Below are 7,683 nucleotides of genomic sequence, written 5' to 3'. Positions count from 1 at the left end.
CCCGAATTTGGTCCAAAATCACACCCAGGTTCGAGTCCCACAAGTCCCGCCGCGTTCCACCAGGGTTCCGGGGTGCCTACAATGTCCACAACGCACCCAGCAAAGGCGCACTGTGAGTGGGGAGAAAAGTTGGGAAAGTGGGCAAAAGTCCCGAATTTGGTCCAAAATCACACCCAGGTTCGAGTCCCACAAGTCCCGCCGCGTTCCACCAGGGTTCCGGGGTGCCTACAATGTCCACAACTTACCCAGCAAAGGCGCACTGTGATTGGGAAGAAAAGTTGGGAAAGTGGGCAAAAGTCCCGAATGTGGTCCAAAATCACACCCAGGTTCGAGTCCCACAAGTCCCGCCGCGTTCCACCAGGGTTCCGGGGTGCCTGACATGTCCACGACGCACCCAGCAAAGGCGCACTGTGATTGGGAAGAAAAGTTGGGAAAGTGGGCAAAAGTCCCGAATTTGGTCCAAAATCACACCCAGGTTCGAGTCCCACAAGTCCCGCCGCGTTCCACCAGGGTTCCGGGGTGCCTACAATGTCCACAACGCACCCAGCAAAGGCGCACTGTGATTGGGAAGAAAAGTTGGGAAAGTGGGCAAAAGTCCCGAATTTGGTCCAAAATCACACCCAGGTTCGAGTCCCACAAGAAAAGTCCCGAATTTGGTCCAAAATCACACCCAGGTTCGAGTCCCGCAAGTCCCGCCGCGTTCCATCAGAGTGCCGGGGTGCCTACAATGTCCACAACGCACCCAGCAAAGGCGCACTGTGATTGGGAAGAAAAGTTGGGAAAGTGGGCAAAAGTCCCGAATTCGGTCCAAAATCACACCCAGGTTCGAGTCCCACAAGTCCCGCCGCGTTCCACCAGGGTTCCGGGGTGCCTACAATGTCCACGACGCACCCAGCAAAGGCGCACTGTGATTGGGAAGAAAAGTTGGGAAAGTGGGCAAAAGTCCCGAATTTGGTCCAAAATCACACCCAGGTTCGAGTCCCACAAGTCCCGCCGCGTTCCACCAGGGTTCCGGGGTGCCTACAATGTCCACAACGCACCCAGCAAAGGCGCACTGTGATTGGGAAGAAAAGTTGGGAAAGTGGGCAAAAGTCCCGAATTTGGTCCAAAATCACACCCAGGTTCGAGTCCCACAAGTCCCGCCGCGTTCCACCAGTGTCTCGGGGTGCCTACAATGTCCACAACGCACCCAGCAAAGGCGCACTGTGATTGGGAAGAAAAGTTGGGAAAGTGGGCAAAAGTCCCGAATTTGGTCCAAAATCACACCCAGGTTCCAGTCCCACAAGTCCCGCCGCGTTCCACCAGTGTCTCGGGGTGCCTACAATGTCCACAACGCACCCAGCAAAGGTGCACTGTGATTGGGAAGAAAAGTTGGGAAAGTGGGCAAAAGTCCCGAATTTTATCCAAAATCACACCCAGGTTCGAGTCCCACAAGTCCCGCCGCGTTCCACCAGGGTTCCGGGGTGCCTACAATGTCCACAACTTACCCAGCAAAGGCGCACTGTGAGTGGGGAGAAAAGTTGGGAAAGTGGGCAAAAGTCCCGAATTTGGTCCAAAATCACACCCAGGTTCGAGTCCCACAAGTCCCGCCGCGTTCCACCAGGGTTCCGGGGTGCCTACAATGTCCACAACTTACCCAGCAAAGGCGCACTGTGATTGGGAAGAAAAGTTGGGAAAGTGGGCAAAAGTCCCGAATGTGGTCCAAAATCACACCCAGGTTCGAGTCCCACAAGTCCCGCCGCGTTCCACCAGGGTTCCGGGGGTGCCTGGCATGTCCACAACTTACCCAGCAAAGGCGCACTGTGAGTGGGGAAGAAAAGTTGGAAAAGTGGGCAAAAGTCCGGAAAAATGACCAAAAACCACACCCAGGTTAGAGCCCGACACGTCCTGCAGTCGCACCCGAGTCCTGGGATGCCCAACATGTCCAAAAAAATCAAAAAAAGCCCAAAAAATCAAAAAAATCCCCGGGCCGTATCTTGGACGCCGGCGTACCGCGTTCGGCCCTCGTGCCGTAGTTTGGCGACCGATTGTAAAAATTTGCCGCGACCGGCTAGTTTTTTTCCTTGGAGTAAATAGAGAGTAGATCCAGCAGAAAATATGCACTATAAACAAAGAGAGGGAGTTTGGAGGGGGGGCAAAAACGCCCTCTTGGAACTTAGTCCCGCCGCGTTCCACCAGTGTCTCGGGGTGCCTACAATGTCCACAACTTACCCAGCAAAGGCGCACTGTGATTGGGAAGAAAAGTTGGGAAAGTGGGCAAAAGTCCCGAATTTGGTCCAAAATCACACCCAGGTTCGAGTCCCACAAGTCCCGCCGCGTTCCACCAGTGTCTCGGGGTGCCTACAATGTCCACAACGCACCCAGCAAAGGCGCACTGTGATTGGGAAGAAAAGTTGGGAAAGTGGGCAAAAGTCCCGAATTTGGTCCAAAATCACACCCAGGTTCGAGTCCCACAAGTCCCGCCGCGTTCCACCAGTGTCTCGGGGTGCCTACAATGTCCACGACGCACCCAGCAAAGGCGCACTGTGATTGGGAAGAAAAGTTGGGAAAGTGGGCAAAAGTCCCGAATTTGGTCCAAAGTCACACCCAGGTTCGAGTCCCACAAGTCCCGCCGCGTTCCACCAGGGTTCCGGGGTGCCTACAATGTCCACAACGCACCCAGCAAAGGCGCACTGTGATTGGGAAGAAAAGTTGGGAAAGTGGGCAAAAGTCCCGAATTTGATCCAAAAGCACACCCAGGTTCGAGTCCCACAAGTCCCGCCGCGTTCCACCAGGGTTCCGGGGTGCCTACAATGTCCACGACGCACCCAGCAAAGGCGCACTGTGATTGGGAAGAAAAGTTGGGAAAGTGGGCAAAAGTCCCGAATTTGGTCCAAAATCACACCCAGGTTCGAGTCCCACAAGTCCCGCCGCGTTCCACCGGTGTCTCGGGGGTGCCTGGCATGTCCACAACTTACCCAGCAAAGGCGCACTGTGATTGGGAAGAAAAGTTGGGAAAGTGGGCAAAAGTCCCGAATTTGGTCCAAAATCACACCCAGGTTCGAGTCCCACAAGTCCCGCCGCGTTCCACCAGTGTCTCGGGGTGCCTGGCATGTCCACAACGCACCCAGCAAAGGCGCACTGTGATTGGGAAGAAAAGTTGGGAAAGTGGGCAAAAGTCCCGAATTTGGTCCAAAATCACACCCAGGTTCGAGTCCCACAAGTCCCGCCGCGTTCCACCAGGGTTGCGGGGTGCCTGACATGTCCACGACGCACCCAGCAAAGGCGCACTGTGATTGGGAAGAAAAGTTGGGAAAGTGGGCAAAAGTCCCGAATTTGGTCCAAAATCACACCCAGGTTCGAGTCCCACAAGTCCCGCCGCGTTCCACCAGTGTCTCGGGGTGCCTACAATGTCCACAACGCACCCAGCAAAGGCGCACTGTGATTGGGAAGAAAAGTTGGGAAAGTGGGCAAAAGTCCCGAATTTGGTCCAAAATCACACCCAGGTTCGAGTCCCACAAGTCCCGCCGCGTTCCACCAGGGTTCCGGGGTGCCTACAATGTCCACAACGCACCCAGCAAAGGCGCACTGTGATTGGGAAGAAAAGTTGGGAAAGTGGGCAAAAGTCCCGAATTTGGTCCAAAATCACACCCAGGTTCGAGTCCCACAAGTCCCGCCGCGTTCCACCAGTGTCTCGGGGTGCCTACAATGTCCACAACGCACCCAGCAAAGGCGCACTGTGATTGGGAAGAAAAGTTGGGAAAGTGGGCAAAAGTCCCGAATTTGGTCCAAAATCACACCCAGGTTCGAGTCCCACAAGTCCCGCCGCGTTCCACCAGGGTTCCGGGGTGCCTACAATGCCTAAGACGCACCCAGCAAAGGCGCACTGTGATTGGGAAGAAAAGTTGGGAAAGTGGGCAAAAGTCCCGAATTTGGTCCAAAATCACACCCAGGTTCGAGTCCCACAAGTCCCGCCGCGTTCCACCAGGGTTCCGGGGTGCCTACAATGTCCACAACTTACCCAGCAAAGGCGCACTGTGATTGGGAAGAAAAGTTGGGAAAGTGGGCAAAAGTCCCGAATTTGGTCCAAAATCACACCCAGGTTCGAGTCCCACAAGTCCCGCCGCGTTCCACCAGTGTCTCGGGGTGCCTACAATGTCCACAACGCACCCAGCAAAGGCGCACTGTGATTGGGAAGAAAAGTTGGGAAAGTGGGCAAAAGTCCCGAATTTGGTCCAAAATCACACCCAGGTTCGAGTCCCACAAGTCCCGCCGCGTTCCACCAGGGTTCCGGGGTGCCTACAATGTCCACAACTTACCCAGCAAAGGCGCACTGTGATTGGGAAGAAAAGTTGGGAAAGTGGGCAAAAGTCCCGAATTTGGTCCAAAAGCACACCCAGGTTCGAGTCCCACAAGTCCCGCCGCGTTCCACCAGTGTCTCGGGGTGCCTACAATGTCCACAACGCACCCAGCAAAGGCGCACTGTGATTGGGAAGAAAAGTTGGGAAAGTGGGCAAAAGTCCCGAATTTGGTCCAAAATCACACCCAGGTTCGAGTCCCACAAGTCCCGCCGCGTTCCACCAGGGTTCCGGGGTGCCTACAATGTCCACGACGCACCCAGCAAAGGCGCACTGTGATTGGGAAGAAAAGTTGGGAAAGTGGGCAAAAGTCCCGAATTTGGTCCAAAATCACACCCAGGTTCGAGTCCCACAAGTCCCGCCGCGTTCCACCAGGGTTCCGGGGTGCCTACAATGTCCACGACGCACCCAGCAAAGGCGCACTGTGATTGGGAAGAAAAGTTGGGAAAGTGGGCAAAAGTCCCGAATTTGGTCCAAAATCACACCCAGGTTCGAGTCCCACAAGTCCCGCCGCGTTCCACCAGTGTCTCGGGGCGCCTACAATGTCCACAACGCACCCAGCAAAGGCGCACTGTGATTGGGAAGAAAAGTTGGGAAAGTGGGCAAAAGTCCCGAATTGGATCCAAAATCACACCCAGGTTCGAGTCCCACAAGTCCCGCCGCGTTCCACCAGGGTTCCGGGGTGCCTACAATGTCCACAACTTACCCAGCAAAGGTGCACTGTGATTGGGAAGAAAAGTTGGGAAAGTGGGCAAAAGTCCCGAATTTTATCCAAAATCACACCCAGGTTCGAGTCCCGCAAGTCCCGCCGCGTTCCACCAGGGTTCCGGGGTGCCTACAATGTCCACAACGCACCCAGCAAAGGCGCACTGTGATTGGGAAGAAAAGTTGGGAAAGTGGGCAAAAGTCCCGAATTTGGTCCAAAATCACACCCAGGTTCGAGTCCCACAAGTCCCGCCGCGTTCCACCAGGGTTCCGGGGTGCCTACAATGTCCACAACGCACCCAGCAAAGGCGCACTGTGATTGGGAAGAAAAGTTGGGAAAGTGGGCAAAAGTCCCGAATTTGGTCCAAAATCACACCCAGGTTCGAGTCCCACAAGTCCCGCCGCGTTCCACCAGGGTTCCGGGGTGCCTACAATGTCCACAACGCACCCAGCAAAGGCGCACTGTGATTGGGAAGAAAAGTTGGGAAAGTGGGCAAAAGTCCCGAATTTGGTCCAAAATCACACCCAGGTTCGAGTCCCACAAGTCCCGCCGCGTTCCACCAGGGTTCCGGGGTGCCTACAATGTCCACAACGCACCCAGCAAAGGCGCACTGTGATTGGGAAGAAAAGTTGGGAAAGTGGGCAAAAGTCCCGAATTTGGTCCAAAATCACACCCAGGTTCGAGTCCCACAAGTCCCGCCGCGTTCCACCAGGGTTCCGGGGTGCCTACAATGTCCACAACGCACCCAGCAAAGGCGCACTGTGATTGGGAAGAAAAGTTGGGAAAGTGGGCAAAAGTCCCGAATTTGGTCCAAAATCACACCCAGGTTCGAGTCCCACAAGTCCCGCCGCGTTCCACCAGGGTTCCGGGGTGCCTACAATGTCCACAACGCACCCAGCAAAGGCGCACTGTGATTGGGAAGAAAAGTTGGGAAAGTGGGCAAAAGTCCCGAATTTGGTCCAAAATCACACCCAGGTTCGAGTCCCACAAGTCCCGCCGCGTTCCACCAGTGTCTCGGGGTGCCTACAATGTCCACAACGCACCCAGCAAAGGCGCACTGTGATTGGGAAGAAAAGTTGGGAAAGTGGGCAAAAGTCCCGAATTTGGTCCAAAATCACACCCAGGTTCGAGTCCCACAAGTCCCGCCGCGTTCCACCAGTGTCTCGGGGTGCCTACAATGTCCACAACGCACCCAGCAAAGGCGCACTGTGATTGGGAAGAAAAGTTGGGAAAGTGGGCAAAAGTCCCGAATTTGGTCCAAAATCACACCCAGGTTCGAGTCCCACAAGTCCCGCCGCGTTCCACCAGGGTTCCGGGGTGCCTACAATGTCCACAACTTACCCAGCAAAGGTGCACTGTGATTGGGAAGAAAAGTTGGGAAAGTGGGCAAAAGTCCCGAATTTGGTCCAAAATCACACCCAGGTTCGAGTCCCACAAGTCCCGCCGCGTTCCACCAGGGTTCCGGGGTGCCTACAATGTCCACAACGCACCCAGCAAAGGCGCACTGTGATTGGGAAGAAAAGTTGGGAAAGTGGGCAAAAGTCCCGAATTTGGTCCAAAATCACACCCAGGTTCGAGTCCCACAAGTCCCGACGCGTTCCACCAGTGTCTCGGGGTGCCTACAATGTCCACAACGCACCCAGCAAAGGCGCACTGTGATTGGGAAGAAAAGTTGGGAAAGTGGGCAAAAGTCCCGAATTTGGTCCAAAATCACACCCAGGTTCGAGTCCCACAAGTCCCGCCGCGTTCCACCAGGGTTCCGGGGTGCCTACAATGTCCACGACGCACCCAGCAAAGGCGCACTGTGATTGGGAAGAAAAGTTGGGAAAGTGGGCAAAAGTCCCGAATTTGATCCAAAATTATGCCCGGGTTGGAGTACCACGAGTCCGGCCGCGTTCCACCGGTGTCCCGGGGGTGCCTGGCATGTCCACAACTTACCCAGCAAAGGCGCACTGTGATTGGGAAGAAAAGTTGGGAAAGTGGGCAAAAGTCCCGAATTTGATCCAAAATTATGCCCGGGTTGGAGTACCACGAGTCCGGCCGCGTTCCACCGGTGTCCCGGGGGTGCCTGCCATGTCCACAACTTACCCAGCAAAGGCGCACTGTGATTGGGAAGAAAAGTTGGGAAAGTGGGCAAAAGTCCCGAATTTGATCCAAAATTATGCCCGGGTTGGAGTACCACGAGTCCGGCCGCGTTCCACCGGTGTCCCGGGGGTGCCTGCCATGTCCACAACTTACCCAGCAAAGGCGCACTGTGATTCAGAAGAAAAGTTGGGAAAGTGGGGAAAAAAAGGACCGTGAAATATCCAAAATTATGCCCGGGTTGGAGTACCACGAGTCCGGCCGCGTTCCACCGGTGTCCCGGGGGTGCCTGGCACGTCCACAACTTACCCAGCAAAGGCGCACTGTCAGTGGGGAAGACCAAACATGTCTCGGATTTTTTCCAAGTACCTTAACGAGAGAGGCTAAAAAGCACCTGTTTTTACCTTCTCTCGTTGTTGTACTTAGAAAAAAAACGAGAAAATAAAAAATCTGGGTTTTTTTCTAAGTACCTTAACGAGAGAGGCTAAAAAAAACCATTTTTTACCTTCTCTCGTTGTTGTACTTAGAAAAAAAACGAGAAAAAAATTTTTCCCCATT

Source organism: Nerophis lumbriciformis, unplaced genomic scaffold, assembly GCF_033978685.3.
Source record: "Nerophis lumbriciformis unplaced genomic scaffold, RoL_Nlum_v2.1 HiC_scaffold_43, whole genome shotgun sequence".
Classification (NCBI taxonomy): Eukaryota; Metazoa; Chordata; class Actinopteri; order Syngnathiformes; family Syngnathidae; genus Nerophis; species Nerophis lumbriciformis.
The sequence above is the reverse complement of the archived record's forward strand: the minus strand, read 5'-3'. Positions refer to the sequence as shown.